Source organism: Protopterus annectens, chromosome 4.part0 (genome assembly GCF_019279795.1).
Source record: "Protopterus annectens isolate FY-2018-M chromosome 4.part0, PAN1.0, whole genome shotgun sequence".
NCBI classification, from domain to species: domain Eukaryota; kingdom Metazoa; phylum Chordata; order Ceratodontiformes; family Protopteridae; genus Protopterus; species Protopterus annectens.
Genome location: NC_056733.1, coordinates 740,835,945 through 740,855,895, shown reverse-complemented (window position 1 = coordinate 740,855,895; position 19,951 = coordinate 740,835,945). Strand labels below are relative to the sequence as shown.

The following is a 19,951-nucleotide window of genomic DNA, read 5'->3' as shown; positions in this document are numbered from 1 at the left end:
TTAAGCTGCCATAACAACTGTTTGAGTTCTATCAAAGTATTTACATCTCCAAAAAACACTGGGTCAAAATCTAGTACTAGGAATCTAAAAGCATTAAAGTTAGAAGATGAAGTACTTTGCTTAGCTAGTGCGTTACTTAATCCACATTTCTCTGCTGCACAATGTTCTTCTTTTCTAGTGGAAAGTGTGCGTGTAGTCTTTCCGATGTAAAATGCATTACAAGACAAGCAGACAGCAGCATAAACAAGAGCAGTGGATTTACAATTAAAATGAAGAGTGAACTTGTTGTGTTTAAAACAGAAAGACACTCCAGTTAAAATATATTCACATGCTACACAAGATTCGCAAATATACATCCCTTTAATAGAACTAGTATCAGAAGGAGAAATAATAAAAGGAGTGTCTCTGTTCTCAAAAAGAGTTCTTAGAGATCTAGTCTTTTTGTTTGTAAATACTGGGAATGAGCCAAATTTCTTAGACACCTCTTTACTGGAGGTTAATATATCCCAGTTATTGTAAAACACCTTTGTAATCGCTGTAGCATCTCTACAAATAGGAATAGGGAAACGGGTAAATCTATGTACAGAGGTATTCTGACCAATATTAGAACTGAGCGTATCTGAAGCTATATCCTTATCAGTAGAAAAAGAAGCTGTAGTCACTATATACTCAATATGGATGGAATTATTAGTTATAGACCTGACTCCTGTGTCAGCCTCAGGAGGTTTAGCAGAGAACCCTTTTAAAATAATCTGTGGGAATTTAGTATGTGTATTAGAGCAGACTTCATGAAAACCAGAATTAATATCTAATGGGTAGCCTCTCTCAATTAGAAAATTACAAAACACTAGACATTCATTCAGAAAAGTGGAGTCTTCACTAATAATTCTTGGTAATCTAATAAACTGCCCCTTGACCATGTTAGATTTCATAAAATGTGGGTGCATGCTGTTATAATGTATTAGTTATTTCTAAAAGTAGGTTTCCTAAAAATGGAAGAAATCCAGGAGACAGATGCTGCGTTAAATGAGACTATTACATCTAAAAAATTTACTTGATTACCTTGTGCTGATACCTTAAAGGATAGAAATGTGATACTATTGGATACCTCTGTAAGAAATTCTTGTAGTTCAAGTTCATTACCCTTCCACACAAAGAAAAGATCGTCCATGTATCTTCTGTATACAAAAAATGTTTAAACCCTTTTAAAAAAATGTAAAGTGTAAACTTTCCAACAAGCTAGTACTAAATTAGCAAAGGAGGGGGCAAGTTTAGCCCCCATAGCTACACCTTTAGTCTGATGAAAGATAGTGTCGTTAAAATAAAAGTAATTGTTATCAAGCACTAGGGAAGTAAGTGTACAAATAGTATTAATGCTTTCTTCTGATAAGGAGGAGTAGTTAGACAGGTATTTATGTAGAAATTCAAGCCCAGTGTTATGGGAGATGTTGGTATACAGTGATTCTATATCTAAGGTCACTAGTATAATGTGTGTATGAGGAGGAGGAAAGCCATGTAAAAGATTTAAAAAGTCCCAAGAACCTCTTAAAAAAATATGGACAGTTCTGTACAATCGGGTTAAGAATTAAATAAACTAACTCAGCTTTGCCCTCCGTTTTCTTCCTTTTGTTGGAGACTATGTGCCTAAAGGGAGGATCTATTTGATTCTTATGAATTTTGGAGATACCAAAAAACTTGCCTAACTGGGGAGAGGTAACTGTAATGAAATTGTCTTCCAACTCTGAAGTAAGGCCTTCCTTGACAAGAGTGACAATGTTTTTTTCAATCTGTTTAAAAGCACGATGAACAGCCTTCAAGTTAACAGTAGAGTAGTAATCATTATTACCTAAATCAGAAAGCAAAGTCTGCGTGTATTTGCTTTGTTCCATTAAAACTATACCAGAGCCTTTATCAGCTCTCATAATTCTAAGAGATTTGTCCGAAGATAGACTTTAAGGCTACTACTTGATCAGCAGACAAATTAAACCATTTGGATTGACAGTCATTTTTTAACACAGAACGGAGGTCCTTTTCACATAGATTGAGGAAAGTGTTTAATAAAGGAGGGTTATATAAACTTTTTTTAATGGGCATTGCATAGGTGGAGTTAGATATTGAGTCAGGTGTAAGAATGTCCACATCTTCAGTATCTTTATTACATAACTTGAAATTTTTTCCCAACGTATAAATGTAAATCTAATAGAAGATTATAAATATCTGCCCTATACGCTGGGATAAAAGAAAAAACAAGTTTTAATAAAGAGATCGTGCTTTCAGTCAACTTAAACATATCAGTGTTATAGTGATTAGTAGTAACATCCCGGGGACAGAGAAAGTTCAAATTCAGCAAGTCACAAATCTTCGTGGTTTTCCTCGAGGTAAACCCCTTTCTACTTGGGGTGTGTATCTTGTAGAACGGTTGATAGTTGAAGCTCTCAGGTCCCTGTGATTTTGTACGGTCCCTTGATTCCCGTATGACATTAATCTCCCTCTCATTCTGGTTATAATTGGAGAGAAAACATTTCTGAATTAAAACATTATCATTAGTAGTGGTGTGTGACACGGGAAGATTCAAATGACAGAGCAGGATTAACTAAAACTGGTGTAATCGGGTGTGGTAGTAGATGAGGGGGTGGAGATAGCAATACGTGTCTGTAAATTAGTGGGAGACTGAAACGGGAAACGTTGAACTAGTGGAGACCTCTGTTCCACTATGTGCTGAGGAGGTAAAAGATTTTCTTGAACCAGAGCAACATTCTCTTGTAACAGAGCATGTATAGGAGAACTGCCAAAATTCTGTCGGGAATGCTCCTGAGGTATCGTTGAGTTATTAACATCATTTTGTTACAAACCAAGGCCATGTGTATTGGATACATTAAATCTGTATATAGATATAGGATAGCACGATCCATGCACTTGTGTATGTGCTTATAGAGTGCATTTGTGTAGGATTCAGCAGTTGTAACTGTATTGTCCATCTGCATGGGTGTCATGAAGTTCACCACTTCTGTCTTAAGAAGCATTAAGTTGGCTTTGGAGAAATTTTTTACTGTGGTTTCCCTAATGGGGAGTGGGGGCGGGATGTGGATATCAAGGGTTATAAGCTTATGGTTGGATTAGACCGAGTAGTTGGCTTCATGTGTGGAACACCAGTCACTCATGTTGGTAATGACTAGGTCTAGGATATTGTTGCCCCTGGTGGGGGTGTGGATAAGTTGATCTAGGGCATTGGAGTTTATGAATTCCAGAAAGCGTTGCTCTAAGGAGTTGGTACACAAGTAGTTTTCCCAGTTAATGGTGGGGTAGTTGAAGTCTCCCATTATTAGGGTGTTTGAACCCTAATATTTTCCAGTACATCAAGAAAAAAGGAGTGGGAATCCTGGGGCATGGTGGGGGGATCTGTAGCAAGCTACAATTTGGATTGCAGTTTTGCCCAGAGTTAGTTGCACTTGGATAACCTCGGATGCATTATGCTGAGCAACTAGCCTGGAGGTGTGGATATCCTTAATGAATATGGACACACCTCTTCTGTCTTAAGAAGCATGAAGCTGGTTTTGGAGAATTTTTTACCGTGATTTCCTTAATGGGGGGTGGGGGCAGGATTTGGATATCAAGGGTGATTAGCTTATGGTCGGAACAACCACATATCTGGCCTCTTCTTCCTATTTGTTATTTGGCTGCCACTAATTTAGGCAAACTCGATCGGAAGTAATTTTGAGAGGCGCATTGTGGGTAAAAGCCTAACTCGAGAGTTTGGAAGGCACAAGCTGAAATAAATGTGCCAGTCTGTTCCAAGGCTTGGAACCGAGCCCACAGTCAAGGATTAGTGAAGATCTACAACACAGATGGAGCAATTTTTTTTTTTTTAACACCCCCTATGTTCAACAAACACACTGCTTTACTGGCATCTAGGTAGTAGTGCCCTGCTACCCTCCTCTTGCATTCTGCTAAAACTCTGAGTCCCTCCCACTGCCTGTCTGTGGTTGTGATGGACCAATTACCTGGCAGTACAGGGATTGCTTCACTCACTCACAGACAGGACCCTCAGTTTTCTAGTGCCATAGTAAAAAAAGGATCTGTTAGAAGACTGCTCCCTTCTCTGGATCTTTTCAGCTGCTGAGCTCAAATAAGAAACCCTTCTGTGTTTTATTATCTCCCTCTGCTTTTTCTTTAATAGTGAATTCTGCTGGTTAACTATTTTTATTGTAAATTGTGTACATCATTGGGTTTTACATTGCCTGTACAAGAATAAAGCTTATACTGTTTATTATAAGCTGATTGTTGGCTTCTGGGGATTTTTAAAACTTGAAATGTGTTTTATGGTGTTTCTAAACGTTTATATGAATTTCTGTACCAAGGCCATTTTAGTGTAGTTTCTCTCATTGCCTTGTGCTTCCAGAGCCTATAGTTAATCATACCTGTTTCTGTGGATGTAAAGCTTCATTTGGAAGTTTTGACAGGAAAACTTGCTGATTATTGCTTTTTTGGTGATATGATTGAGGTACCTGCGCAAGATTTTAAATTAGTTTGTTTAAATCATGATTTTTGCACTATTTTGAATGTTAAACATTTATGACAAGATGTTTTTCAATATTTTATGCTTTATTTCTTATTTAAAACTGTTTTATGTGGTTTCTAATCATCTAGTGATAAAACTACCCTTTTTCTTATAAACCTTGGGGGACTTTTTTGCATGTATTTTGTGCTTTGTACTGTTAATGAAACTACTGTCACTTTATTCAGTACAATTTTCAGAATAGTATTCATGCAGAAACATTGTTCACATTGTTATTTAGAGGACAAATAGTTGGATTTGTCATTTTTTTTATTGGCCTGACCATGCAGCCTTTATTTGGTATTGCTTTGGCTAGGTTTTTGTCCCTTGACTTGAGGGACTTGGATATGGTGCCCCCCACCCTCATGCACTTTATATTAAAAAAAATAAAAGTAAATCGAGAAATATTTCTCATTCTATGGCTTGTGAATACACAGTAGCCATGGGTAGGCTAGAGGACTACTTACGTTTGTCTTTTGATCCCTTGGTGTGATGGTAATGCCACAACTGTGCATGAACACAGGTTAGATATGTCGTCCAGGGCTGTACTGTTGCCTGGTTCAGGTATAGGAAAACCAAAAGTTTTACATGCAGGGGATGGGAACAAAATCTGTTGCCAGTGTTGATATGTTCTCCCCACTAATGTAGTGCGTGCAAAAAAGAGACAAAAGATCCACCACGTTTGCAAGGCAGCAGTCTGACTGCATTGTCTCTTGAGGTTGTGGCTATGGCTAGATCCTTTATTCAGGCCATTGATTATGGGGTGCAGACCTGGGTTATGAGTAACGGCAGTGCTTCCACTTCTGTTCAACCACCCAAGGATCCTGATTTTGAATGAACTCTATAATCCGTGGGTTTGGAGGTGTCAGAGACTGAGCATTTTGTTATCTGTGAGGACCAACAGGTTCAGAAACACAAACAGATGATGTGAAGTTGTTTAATCTCGCCATGTATTCTTGCACGTGGGATCGGAGCTGAGCTACTAGCTAAAGATCTCAGAATAGCTCGAGGCCAGGCCCCTATCCCATGATGCTCTCCATCCTGCCCCAGATCTAGTTTGCTGCTGCAACTGATAGTGCTCTCCATCCTGCCCCAGATCTAGTTTGCTGCTGCAACTGATCGCAAGGTCTATGGAGAGCTTGGGCCAGTAGAATTTATTTCTTTATCTTTGACTAATTTTTGCAAGCGTATTTTTCTAAATAGTTGGATATTTAGCTTAGTGTACACTCTTATAGGGTTTTTAGGCAGTTGGCCTCTATTTTCATTAGTATAAATCCACGTTATTTACGGAGCGGCTTTGGCTGTTTTTTCCATTTGTCCATACATTTAAAATTACAGAGCGGTTTGCTCTAGGCCTTTGGCCATTTTCTTTATCAATACAGTTTGAAGTTTGCTTTTAATATTACTACCCTATCTTTTTGAATTAATCTAGTAGTAGTTAGTGTGTGTGTGTGTGTGTGTGTGTGTGTGTGTGTGTGTGTGTGTGTGTGTGTGTGTGTGTGTGTGCGTGCTATCTTTCTTATATATATATATATATATATATATATATATATATATATATATCCCTGGTTGTGCAGGGACTTTATATCTTTGCTCAGTTTGTGCAGATTGCTGTTGTCTTTTGTGCGTTTGTTGTGATCGAAGTTGATCAGGGCTCTGTCAACTTCTATTTAAAAAATGGCGGATCAGAAGGAAAAACAGAGTTCTGGCTTCAAGAAGTGTAATTGTGGAAAGAAGATGTCCATTACAGATGGACACGTTTATTGTATTTATTGTTTGGGGCCTGTACACCTCTAAGAAGATTGCTCTATCTGCCACTCCTTCAGCAGTAGAGTCTTATTAGAACGGTGAAGGAAATTGGTAGATAGAGGCATGTTGAAGCCTGACTTTCAAGATTCACTGGATAAGGCTGATCAGACCTCCAAGTCCTCGAAGGGGTCAAAGTCCTCGAAGGTGTCCTCGGAGCCCAGGTCATCGGCTTCTAGTCCTTCTGTGAGGGTGCAGTCGCCGGCTCCGCAGTCTTCATAGCCATGCACCAAACAGATGCCTCACAGCCAGTTCCCAATCTTGGTACCGGTCTCCGAGATTCTGAAGTCTCCAACCCTTCGGTCTGTGGCATCTTCGGTTCCTTCAACCCATTCGTCGAGGACCCTTTCCGATATCTATGTGGACCGGGTGGTGCAGAGGCTTTTAGAGAACCTGCATTGGCTAAATTACTGTTGGCTTTGTCCCAACTGGGTTTGAAGCCTGAGATGGTCCCACTGGCTGTGACTACTCCTCCAAGCCGAGCAGGGCCTTCGGAGCTGGAGGAGGAGGATCTGATGATTACGGAGCCTCTTTAGTAGAGGCCTGTCCCAGTGCCTTCGGCTCATTCAACCCTGACTTCTTCGGTTCCATTGGAAGAGTCTCGGAGTCGAGACTCTCTCGTCAGCTCCGGGGGGGGGGGAGAGTTGAACCGATGCATCTGTTCCGACCCTTCCTCTCGGGGCTTCGGTGCATGCTCGGCTCTGTCCTCTGGTTCGGAGCCCACTGTCTCAGCGCCAGGGAGGCTGCCATCTTCCTCGGAATCGACGGCTTCCTTGGGTCGAAGCAGCGGTGCCTTCGATGCCATGAGGAGGGTTATGTCGTCCAAGACACACACATTGTCAGGTCCCTCCTCTTCCTCCCTTAAAGTGCCAAATTCTATCTCTACATCGCACCTTCCTGTCAAGCATCGAGACCCAGAGCCTCAGGTACCTCCATTGGCTGACCCCTGCTCTACTGAGACTTCACCAGAAGCCCCCAACTGATGAGGTTCTCAGAAAGAGATTATGCAAGAGGAAGCAGAGAGATTCCTCTTGGGAATCTTTGACATCAGACACTGACTTAGAGGAATCAGAAGGGTCCCCACAGTCTCCCTCTGAGGATATCTCATTTGCAGATATCCTGGAAGTCCTAAAGCAGAGGGATAATTGGCATTCCATTAGCCCTACTGAGGATGAGTCGGTGCTCCTGAAGGCCTTTGGGTCTCAACCCTCCACCTCCTGGGTGAATCCGCCCTTCGAACTAATGAATTTAGTCACTCAGAGGGCGTGGGAGTCTCCTGATTCTATGGAACTGGTCCCTCAGAGGCCTAATAAATTTAATGCCTCCACCAAGACAAGACTTTTCTCACTAAGGGAGTCCCAATTGATGCCATGGTTGTGGCGGCCGCCACCAAGAAAGAGATGTCAGAAATCTCTTCCTCTGTCCATCCTCCTAATAGAGACTCTAGGACGATGGACAGATACAGGAAACGCATCTTTAGTTCTGCAACATTTGCCATGAGATCGCTTAACCATTTAACACATTTCACCTGTCTTCAACGAGATCTCCTCAAAGAGCTTGGAGATGCTCTAAAGGGCGACACAAATTATGCTGACTCTGAGAAGGTGTCAGCACAGCTTAACACCCTTAATTCTATTGTGAACTCATCCATGAGGATCATTTCTTATGCAGCCGATGGATCCGAGCCGAGCAGCAGGTTAAGCGATAGCTCTGCGGCGACAATCCTGGATGCGCATATGCTCCTTTGCTGAAGCCTTCAAGTCTTCCTTTGTCAACACTCCATTTGATGGCTCTTCCCTGTTTGGACCCAAAGTCAAGGAGACTCTCACTAGGTGTGGGCAGGAGGGAAAGAGTCTATTTGCTGCAGGAGTACGTTTTTCCACCTCTACTAGACCATACCCTAAAGGGCAGAAAGGTGGGAAAATGTGGTTCCGAAAGTCCCAAGGAGCTTTCCAGAACACCCGTAGTGATCCCCCCTCCAGGTGCAGAGGAGGGGGCAATAACGGAAGACACCGACCTGGCAGCAGAGGGGGTCCGCAGAACCAGGGTGACAGGGAGCAGTTCCTTGACAAAGCCCTACCAGCACTCCTGAGAAGGAGGCCCACTGTCCTGCTTTGGAGGCAGTTGGGGGGTCACTTAGCTTTGTATCCGGATGCCTGGCTAAGAATTACAACAGATTCTTGGGTACAAAGCATAGTTACCACATGATACTTCATTCCATTTCTACGAAGCCCACCTGTCGGCACAAAAATCCCAGATGTTCCACCCAATCTCAAGGATCAAGCAGCCATAGAAATCCAGAGGCTGCAGGAAAAGAGTCATCCAGCCGGTCCCAGCCGACCAGATAGGATCTGGAACTTACTCCAGATTCTTTTTAGTTCCAAAGAAGACTGGAGACCCATCTTGGATCTCAGCAGACTCAAGACATTTGTAAAGGAGAAGTTCCTGATGGTCACGCTTCAGTCTATCCTTCCATTTCTCTGAGTGGACGATTGGATGTGCTCCATAGATCTCAAGGGTGCATACTACTACATCAAAATGGCAAGGCCATCCAGAGATCATCTGTGTTTCCGGCTGGGAGCCAGTCATTACCAATTCCGAGCACTGCCCTTTGGACTCACAAGAGCCCCCAGAGTGTTTACCAAATGCATGGCAGTAGTTACAGCTCACTTGAGACATCTAGGATTCCGAGTGTTTCCATACCTGGGCAACTGGCTCCTTACCACCGCCTCCAGGCATCAACTAATTCTGTCCAGGGATCACACTTTCAATCTCTGCTCTCAGCTAGGCATCACTATCAATTTCGAAAAATCTGAGTTGTCACCATCACAGCATATCTCCTTTATTGGAGCAGAACTAGACAATACCACCACCACAATAAGATTACTCCTGGACAGAATAACCTCTGTGTGGACTTGGGTCTCAGACATTCTGCAGAGGAAAAAAAGTACAGGCCCATCAAGTTCTAAAACTCCTAGGCACCATGGTAGCTACACTCGTAGCAGTTCCTCTGGGACGAATGCACATGAGGATTCTCCAATGGTTACTGTTCACCATGTGGTTGTACCAACATCTTCCCATGTCGTCCTTAGTCATGATTATGGACTCTTGCAAGAAGGATCTTTGCTGGTGGTTGACCAGCCAACAACTTACGATGGGTCGTCCATTTGTTCTCCCCCCACTATTGGCCATGGTAACCACGGACGCTTCCCTGATAGGGTGAGGGGGGCTATTTCAGGGAAGGCATCTGGTCAGAGACACATTTGAAGTTGCACATCAGTGTTCTGGAGCGGAGAGCGGTGCTTTTGGCGTTGCAGCACTTTCACGACTCTCTGCCTCTAAGGACGATTGCCGTACAACTGGACAACATGTCGGTTGTCTGGTACATCAACAAACAAGGAGAAACCAGGTCTTACCCCCTGTGTCGAGAGGCCTTGAGAATTTGACAGTGGGCTGTGTCCACCAGGCGCTTTCTGATAGCAATGCATATCCCAGGGAAATCCAATGTAATAGCGAACAAACTGAGCAGAGCCATTCTGTTACCTTTGAGTGGTCCCTCAAGAATGAAGTTGCGGAGAAGACTTTCCGCAGGTGGGGTCAGCCTTGCTGCGACCTGTTTGCATCCCCTATGAATGCCAAATGCAGAAGCTACTTTGCCCTAAATCCCAAGAATGTATATAATAATTTGGCTATAGTAGGTACTAATGTCTGTGGCCAGTGTAATACTTGTAAATTTGTAAAGCCGTATTTTGATAATATTAATGGTATTTTATTTATACCTAAGAATATTTCTTCATGTAATTCTGAAGGAGTTATTTATTGCGTTCGATGTCCATGTAAGTTATATTATATTGGTGAGACAAAGAGAAAATTTAAAATCAGAATGCAGGAGCATATTAGAGATATTAATAAAAAAGTAGTGACTAGTCCCATTGCATTGCATTTTATGGAGTGTCATAATAGTAATGCTGCATTGTTTGAATGTTGTGTTTTAGAAAGTGTCTTTATTAAAAAAGGTGATGATAGATTAATTAAAAATATTTTGTTGTTTAAGGAAACTATTTATATCTTGAAATATAATACTATGTCACCGAATGGTTTGAATTTAGAAGTAAATTGGAAAAGTTTATTATAAATTTTATATTATAATATTTTTAGTTTTTTATTGTATGTTTTCTTTCTTTAAATGTTATTTAATTTAATTGATTAATGATGTATGTAATTATTTAATTAATTGCGATATATATTGTGGTGGGTGTGTGCTTGTAATTTATGCTCATTGAAGGCTACTATGCCGAGGCGCTAAGCTGTATTAAATTCTGTTTGTGAACTGGTTGTTGTTTCTTAGGCTGTTGCCTTATTTTCTCTACGTGGTTTTTGATATTTCCTATGGATACCAGTTCACTGGTTAACACACCCAGAGTTTTTAGAGAGAATTTTTCTCCTTCGGTTAATGGATTCAATACGGAAGGTGATAATGTAAGAACTGTTAATGACACTAATGCTAGTATCTCTTCAGCTGTTAACAGTTTTGCTGGAGGGACTAGTACTTTGTTTCCCGCTAAGGCAGTGACAACGATAGCTGATGTTACTGCTAGACCAATGGATGTTATAAGTGGGCTTCCTGCAGTTTTTCCAACCGATGAGGACAAGGCGAGAATTAATACTCCAGCGGTAACGGCCGCTGATGTTGCAGTTAGACCGAAGGTTATGAAGGACGTTACAGGTGGGCTTCCTGTGGTGCTATTGAACGCCGAGGATGTGGCGAGAGCGAATGCTCCTGTGGATGTGCCGGGTTCTTCGGCAATGATGGGTTCACACTCAGCTGGTAGGATTCGTGGTACCGACACCTTGTTTAATCTTCATCGGGCAGATTCCGCAATGAATGCAGCACCTAATGGTAACGTTTCTTCTGATTATATTACTAAAATTTTGCAAGAAAGACAGCAAAAATTTATGAACCCTTTTGGTTCTCTTGGCGGTCGTGTTATTAATCCTGCATTTCCGCAGGATATTCAGGATAACATTAAAGAGTTTGAAAAATTGCTTTTTAGGGAAACTAAGTGTCATTTTAATTTGCTAGGGCTTCAAAGATATGTGGATCTTGATATCTCTCCACGGGGCTTACGTGCCTTTAAAAGCCCAGCAACACCTTTTGACAATGCAGATAATAATGACTTAATATTTAAAGACCGCTGGCTTTCAGCGGCCCATCGTTGTGCAATGGAGTGGGTTCAGATATTAGTGGAAAGGGAACAACTTCTTTTGTCTAAGTTACAAGAGCAACTGCATATTATGCATTCTAGATTGTTGAGTGACATTGGTGTGGCTAAGGTTAATGATATTTTTGTTAACCTAAATGATAATTTGCATAAATATGAGACTGAGCAAATGCAATATAAATCTGTAAAAATTAAGAGAGATATCAAGGATTATGATAATGGGCGTGCTTTCCTATGGAAACGGAAACAAGCCTATCGCCCTTTAAAAAAATATGGAAATGTTAAAAATAATAGTAAAAAACAGCTTTCTGTATCCTTTGTTTCCTCAGAAGGCCATGGTTTCACTACAGATTCGGATACTGACTTTCCACCTTTGCCTGCTGCTAATGATTCTATAGGGCATCAGCAACGCTTTCGGAGTGATGGCAGTAATTCCAGACGAGGATACAAAAAGAAAAACTTTGTTACAGGTTCTTCTCCGGGTGAAGGACAATCTAGACAAACATCTAAGAAGGGCAGATGGACTTGATTCTTTGTATTCTGGCTTACTGAGTGGTAATAATGTTGTAAATATCTCTGGCTGCAATATTTCTGATGAAGAATTAGCTGTATTACAGTATGGTCTCAAATTTGTTCCTACTGTTTTTCCTAGACATCACATATTGAAACAGGAATTATTCAAATTTGTTAGAAAACTTCATTTGAGATACTTTTTTTCAAATGATAAAAAAATATTTATATATGATGAGCATGCTTCCAGCTTTGTATATGATGATAGTGATGTTGATACTAGTATGGATAGCTACTATTCTTGTTTTTCTGAAGACTCCTTGCCTTCTTTATATTCTTTAGCTTATTCTACACTTAATACTGAAGGTATTGATTTTCATAGTAAGTTTATTCCTCCTTACAATAATTCCTTTATTATTCATTTCTCTGAAATGATAAATTTTTCGTTACAAGAAATGTTAAGTGTATGTAGGCATGATCAGAAGGTGTGTAATATGACTAAAAATGAATGGATGGCTATGAAAAATCTTTCTAGTAGACATGACATTATTATTAAAAAGTCTGATAAAGGCAATAAGATTGTAATATTGAATAACAAACAATACTTAGATATGTGTATGGAACATTTAAATGATTTGTCAACTTATGAGATTGCTGATTATAATAAATATATTGCAGCCATGAAAGAATGTGCCAGTTTATTGGATAAGGGAGTAAGGTTAGGATATGTTTCTAAGGATGATTTAGATAAAAAATTTTGTCTGGATAATTGCAATTTAGCTACCTTTTATTGTCTCCCAAAGCTTCACAAAAATATGAATAACCCACCAGGCCGTCCTATTGTTGCGGCCAGTAATTATTTTTGTCGAAATATAGGTATAGTTATTCATAATTATTTGTCTACTTATGTGAAAAAATTAGATTCTTATGTTAAAGATTCTTTTGACTTTATTGATAAATTAAGTCATATTATCTGGACAGAGAACATGTTTTGGATTAGTATAGATGTAGTTAGTCTCTATACTAACATTAATCATTCTGATGGTCTACAGGCTTTACTATATTTCTTGGGGGATAATCCTACCACTCATTATATAATGGACTTGACTTCTTTCTGTCTTTCTAATAATTTTTTTAGTTTTAATGAAGCTATTTACCATCAACTTAAGGGCACTGCTATGGGGGCATCTTTTGCCCCCATGTATGCTAACCTTTTTATGGGTAAATTTGAGTTGGAATATATTTATAATAATAAATTCTATAAAAATTTTGTTTTGAGTTACTACCGCTACATAGATGATTTGATTTTTCTATGTAGTGGTGGCAGGGAATATGTTTATGAATTTTTTTCAGATCTCAATAATAATAAGTATAATTTGTGTTTTGATGGTTTACAGTTTGGTAGTCAAGTTCATTATTTAGATATTACATTAACTGGAGTGGTAGGTGAGCAGATTAATACTACTGTATATCGTAAATTTATGGATGGTCATCAGTTTCTTTTTGGAACTAGTTGTCATCCTCCCCATACATTATCTGCTATTCCTTATGGAGAAATTATGAGATTATCTAGATTATGTAATAATGTGGTAGACTTAGAACAGAATATTTATGATAGTATTATTATGTTTTTGAGAAGGGGATATAGTATTGATATATTGGATTTTTGTATTGATAAGTTAATGGATAAAACAAATGTTAAAAAGGGCAATAAATGGACTGTTAGTAACAATAATCAAGAAATATACAGTTTTTTGCCCTTTAACAATATGGTTAGTTCTGTTAATAGGAATAATAGGTGTTTAGTGGGTCCTAAGCAGGATGTATCAGATATTTATTTTGTGACTGTTTATAATTCTCATAGTGATAAAATTTGGGATATTATTAAATATTTTTGGAAATTTCTTGTTTCAGATAAAAATCTTTATAAGATTTTTCCTATTGTTCCTAAACTGTCCTTTAAAAGAGGTCAGAATTTATCTGATAAATTAATTAATACTTACTATATTTCCCCATTGGATAATGTATATAATAATTTGGCTATAGTAGGTACTAATGTCTGTGGCCAGTGTAATATTTGTAAATTTGTAAAGCCGTATTTTGATAATATTAATGGTATTTTATTTATACCTATAAATATTTCTTCATGTAATTCTGAAGGAGTTATTTATTGCGTTCGATGTCCATGTAAGTTATATTATATTGGTGAGACAAAGAGAAAATTTAAAATCAGAATGCAGGAGCATATTAGAGATATTAATAAAAAAGTAGTGACTAGTCCCATTGCATTGCATTTTATGGAGTGTCATAATAGTAATGCTGCATTGTTTGAATGTTGTGTTTTAGAAAGTGTCTTTATTAAAAAAGGTGATGATAGATTAATTAAAAATATTTTGTTGTTTAAGGAAACTATTTATATCTTGAAATATAATACTATGTCACCGAATGGTTTGAATTTAGAAGTAAATTGGAAAAGTTTATTATAAATTTTATATTATAATATTTTTAGTTTTTTATTGTATGTTTTCTTTCTTTAAATGTTATTTAATTTAATTGATTAATGATGTATGTAATTATTTAATTAATTGCGATATATATTGTGGTGGGTGTGTGCTTGTAATTTATGCTCATTGAAGGCTACTATGCCGAGGCGCTAAGCTGTATTAAATTCTGTTTGTGAACTGGTTGTTGTTTCTTAGGCTGTTGCCTTATTTTCTCTACGTGGTTTTTGATTTGCCCTAAATCCCCCCTGGGGGACAGCCCAAGGGACTTGCTTGTACACAATTGGCCCCCGTGACTCCTGTATGCCTTCCCTCCTATTCCCCTTATTCTCAAGTTCTTGCAGAAAGCCAAAGCTCTTGGCAGGACGGTAATCTTAATATCTTCGCTTTGGCCTTATCAGATTTGGTTTCCCTTTCTCCACCTCTACCAACTGGAGGAACCTTGGATTCTGGACCCAGTTCCAGACCTTCTGACTCATTCGTCAGGGACCGTCCACCCCTCTCTTCGTTCTCTCAGACTGACAGCTTGGCTGCTCCAATTCCCTTCCTAGCCAGGTTGCATGACTTTTCTTCGGAGGTACAACACATTCTTGTATCTTCCCATAAAGCTTCTACCAGAAAGTTATATGCTAGTAAATGGAAGCATTTTGCCATTTGGGCTTTGCGAAACAATGTTGATCCCTATGTGGCCCCTATTGCTAGTATTCTGGAATTTCTCTCTAAACTTTTTCAAGAAGGTGCTGCGGCTGCCACAATTAGAGTACAATTGGCTGCCATCTCAAATTTTCATCTAGGAGCTGAGGGCTCTTAACTTAATGTTGCACAAATTGTGTCGGACCTTCCTTAAGGGCACTATTCATCTCAGGCCTCCTGTTAGACAGCTCTTTACTCCCTGGAATCTAAATTTTGTTCTGTCCCGCATTATTCTTCCTCCTTTTCAGCCTGCATCATCTTGTCAGTTGAAGTTCCTGTCCTGGAAGACTATTTTCTTGGTGGCCCTTACTTCAGCACGCAGGGAATCTGAACTTCAAGCCCTTTCTGTCAAACCACGTTATTTGGTGTTTCATCCGGGCAGGGTTTCACCGAGGGCTTAACCCTTCATTCTTGCCGAAAGTGTGCTGTGAGACCAATCTGAACCAAACTATTGAACTTCCAACCTTTTTCCGTAATCATTCTAGTCAGTTGGAATATATGTTGCATAAACAATTCTGTTTGGACAGGACAAAGGCATTTCGAAGATCTGACCAACTTTTTGTATTTTATGCAGACGCCAAGAAAGGATTCTCAGTTTCTAAAGTTACCCTTTCCAAACGGTTAACTGACTGCATTAAATTTATCTACTCTTGTGCCAACCAAACAGAATATGGTGTGAAGGCCCATTCAGCTAGAGCTGTCTCTACGTCTTCGACTTATACTGCTCATTTACCTTTGGATAATATATGTGCAGCTGCCACTTGGTCTAATCCTTTCTCACTCATTACAAAGTGGACAAGGCCTCCAGGGACAGGGCTTCCTTTGGTTCCACTGTCCTCAGGAATATACTCCCATGAGCCCCCCAAGATTAGGGTGCTTGGGACGCTACCCCACGTGTAAGAATAAACAGCGATATTAAACAACCTCACATAAAGAAGTTATGTTCTTACCATAATGTTCCATGTGAGTTGTTTATCTCACCTTTATTCTTGCATTCCCTTCCACCATCCCCCTCCAGGATCTCGAAGAACGGTTAGACTTGGGGTCTGGTAGTCTTTTCTGGGGTTCTTACTCCTGGCGGAATACTTCTGAGTTACATTTTTCTTGCTGCTACTAGATCTGGGGTGGGACAGAGAGCATCATGGGATAGGGGCCTGGCCTCGAGCTATTCTCAGATCTTTAGCTAGTAAAGCAGCCCACTCGGTGCTGATGGCTTGGCTCTGAACCACAAGCAAGAATAAAGGCGAGATAAATAACTCACATGGAACGTTATGCTAAGAACATAACTTCTTTTTTTCCTTTTCGCAAATGCTGGTTAGATTTATGGACGTATTCAGTTGGGAGTGATTTATCAGCTACCCCAGAGATCAGCTGGGTATGTGGTCTTTGGGAATGATTTATCAGCTACCCCAGAGATCAGCTGGGTATGTGGTCTTTTGGAGGATTAGTTCCCGGATATAGTAACCTTCCCAACACTGGAGAATGTTTAAGAAAGTTTGTAATTCTCTTCTGCTGAATGAGTCTCTGCCTATAAAATTCTTAAGGGTGTGCTCAACCATGCCTGGCCACCAGGTCCCCTTATCTGTTGATCCTACTTCTGTGTCCTCAGTAATCTTTTCCAATAAAATGACCATGTCTTCATCAAATCCAGTCCCCCTAAATAAACTTGTAAAGTATTGGGGGCAAGCAAAGAAGCTGGCGCAGTAGCTTTTACAGTATTTAACTACCAGTGTTTTATGTGGAAGGTTGTTAAGACAAGTTTGCTGCATTGTTACCTGCAGATCATAAACACTGTATGAAAAAGATTGTTTCTCAAGTTTCTAAACATATAAAGAGTGCCTTAGAGGGGGCCGATACTGCTTCTAGAAATGTAATGATGTCAGTGGTAGTAAGAAGGGTATGCTTGGTTGCAGAACCAAAACTTTTCTGATGAGTTAAAAACTGAAATTACTACTGCCCCAGTTGATTCTGATTGTGTCTTTGGTACAATAGCTAATCATATTCTAAAACACTGGGATGACAGAAATAAACTGATGAAAGGGATGTATAAAATGTCAATATTGCCAATTTTCTCCCGGTAAGCAGGAGAATTTTCAGCAGTCCGATGAACAGAAACCCAAGATGAGCAAAAACCAAGAGACCAAAAGGAAATGGCAGGATAAGAACTCTGCTAGACCTAACAAAAGTGGTTCCTTTCCCAACAAGGTTATCCCCCTTCTAACCTATGTCCATACTGAGGCTTGGCAACTGGCATTTCCAAGTTCGCCTCCAGGTGCCCTCTCTGAGTTAGTTCTGGCTGTCACTGGTTTCCGAAAAATGGGTTCTTCACCTCACTGCAGAGGTTACAGGTGGCAATGGAAGAAACCTCCACCTTTGTTCGAGGAGCAGGGAGGCCTATCACCTACCAGACTTTATTCCCTCTTGTACTCTGGCACATGCAGGACTTTCTCCAAGTTCAAGATGCTCTCCCTGCAGACAGTTCTTCCTCTTCTGCTTCATTGTTATCCTGGACAAGATGGATGCATATCCCCATTGCTGATTTCTTCAGGAAATATTTGAGATTTGTTGTGTCTAGTTAGCTCTATCAGTTCTATGCATTGCCCTTTGGGCTATCCACTGCACATTGAATGTTTACCAAATGCCTTGCTTCAGTAGTGGCTAAGACTCTTGGCATTCAAATTTTTCTGTACTTGAGCAACTTGCTTATCTATGCAGAGTCTGTATCCAAGTGTTTGAAATTGCTAAATAAGGTTTCATCCTTAGTCTTCCAGCTAGAGTTCAAGTTGAACCATCAAAATTAGTGCCTGACACCCTTGCAAAGACTCATCTTGCTTGGGTATTTAACCGACACAGACAAAAGAATGGTCTTTCTTCCTGAAGACAAGGTTGTTTTCAGTGGTGTTTCAGGAATTTTCCAGGAGGAACATCACCTGGGCATGAGAATTCCTAAAAATTCTCGGACTGATTGTATCCATGATTCTCTCGATATTACTGGCCCATCTCCACATGAGGGAAACTCAATGGCATGCACAAAATTGTTGGACTCAGCACTTATCCCCTGGAATCCCAATTGCTGGTGCTAGACTACATCAAAAGATAGTTACAGAGGTGGAGAGCACAATGTACTATCAGTCCAGGACTTCCCTTCTTCCCACCTGTTGTGACACAATCTGATTTGTCCAACTTTGCCTGGGGAGCTATGTCAGTGAGAGTGCAACGCCACTTAGGGCCCAGAGGTGCATGGAAGTACATAGATATCAAGGCAATACTGGCAGTGATCCACACCATGAAAGTCCTTCATCACTTATGGATGACTCCTCTTTTGGTTACGGAGAACACCACAGTGATGTGCTACCTCAGCAATGAAGGGGGGTACAACCCAATACTCTTTGCCAGTTGGTAGTAATGGCCTGGAACCTGATTTTACATAATTTTCTGACTCTTCTGGCATCCTGTCAGAGCAAAGTACTATGGAAGACAGGCTAATCAGATCCTGGACAGACCTGTACGAGATCTAGCTAAAGGCAGTGGTGTTCCAGGAAATAGCTCAAATTTGGAAAAGCCTCAAATAGATCTGTTCACCATCTTTCAAAACAGACAGCTGTAGAAATTCTGTTCTAGAGATCCTTGCACCCATGCTTGGGGGATAGGTGCATTCTTATTCTCTTGGGCAGGAATGCTCTTGTATTTGTTTCTACCCTTTCTGATGATTCACAAGGTACTTCTATTGATTCAGAAAGAAATGCCAAAAAGTCATTATCGCAACCCCTTATTGGCCAAGGCAGTCTGGTTTTAATGGTGTTGGCCAAGGACAATTACCACATTTTTACCACATTTTTCCGCATGTTCTGGAATGATCACACAGCCTCAGGGGCAATTGGTGCATCCCCCTTTGGATCAACTGCAACTGATAGCCTGGCTGAGTCAGTATTGACACGTTTAGGTACTTGTTTCATGAGGATGTGCAGCAGGTGTTAAAGGAGGTCAGAAAACCTACTACTAGAAAATCATATGTTGACAAATGGATGAGGTTTTGTAAGTGGTGCCTAAATGGGAACAGAGGTTTCCCTTGACTTTGACATCTCGCTGGTCTTGAAATGTGTGAGCTACTTCAGGATGGCTTATCATATGCATCCACTAAGGTGCATTTAATGACCATTTCTGCTTGTCTACCAGTAGATTCCCCCCTCTTTTTTTTTTTTTTTTGGTAAAACAGTTCATTAAAGGAGTATTGTATATGAGGCCTCCTCACAAGCAGAGTCCTCCTTCGTTGGCTCTCAACTATGTCTTAAAACTTGCCACCCTTAGATCTACATGGAAAACTGTTTTGCTTATTGCTTGGACATCTACAAGGTGAGTCTAAACTGCAAGCTGTTATGGTAGGACAATCTTGCCTTGTTTTCGCAGGGATACGGTTACATTATGCATGGCACTAACCCCTCTTTCATGCCAAAAGTGGTCTCAGAGTTCAGTCTGAATCAAGCTGTCATCCTCCCTGTGTTCTTCATAGAACCCAAGAATAAGGGAGAGTGGATACTTCATACCTTTGATGTGCACAGTCAGCTCTGGTACTCTCTTGACACGAAGGCTGAAAGTTTTTTTGTTACCTGTATAGGGGCAAAGAAGTGTCAACCTATCTCTAGGCAAACCATCTTACTCTGGTT

At 40.1% G+C, this 19,951-nt stretch overlaps 1 protein-coding gene across 1 annotated transcript in view; it reads left to right on the top strand.

Moving 5' to 3' along the window:
- The window catches only part of TXNRD2 (thioredoxin reductase 2), a 1,479,392-nt gene that overhangs the window by 471,364 nt on the left and 988,077 nt on the right, over positions 1-19,951 (top strand). The window lies entirely within an intron of this gene.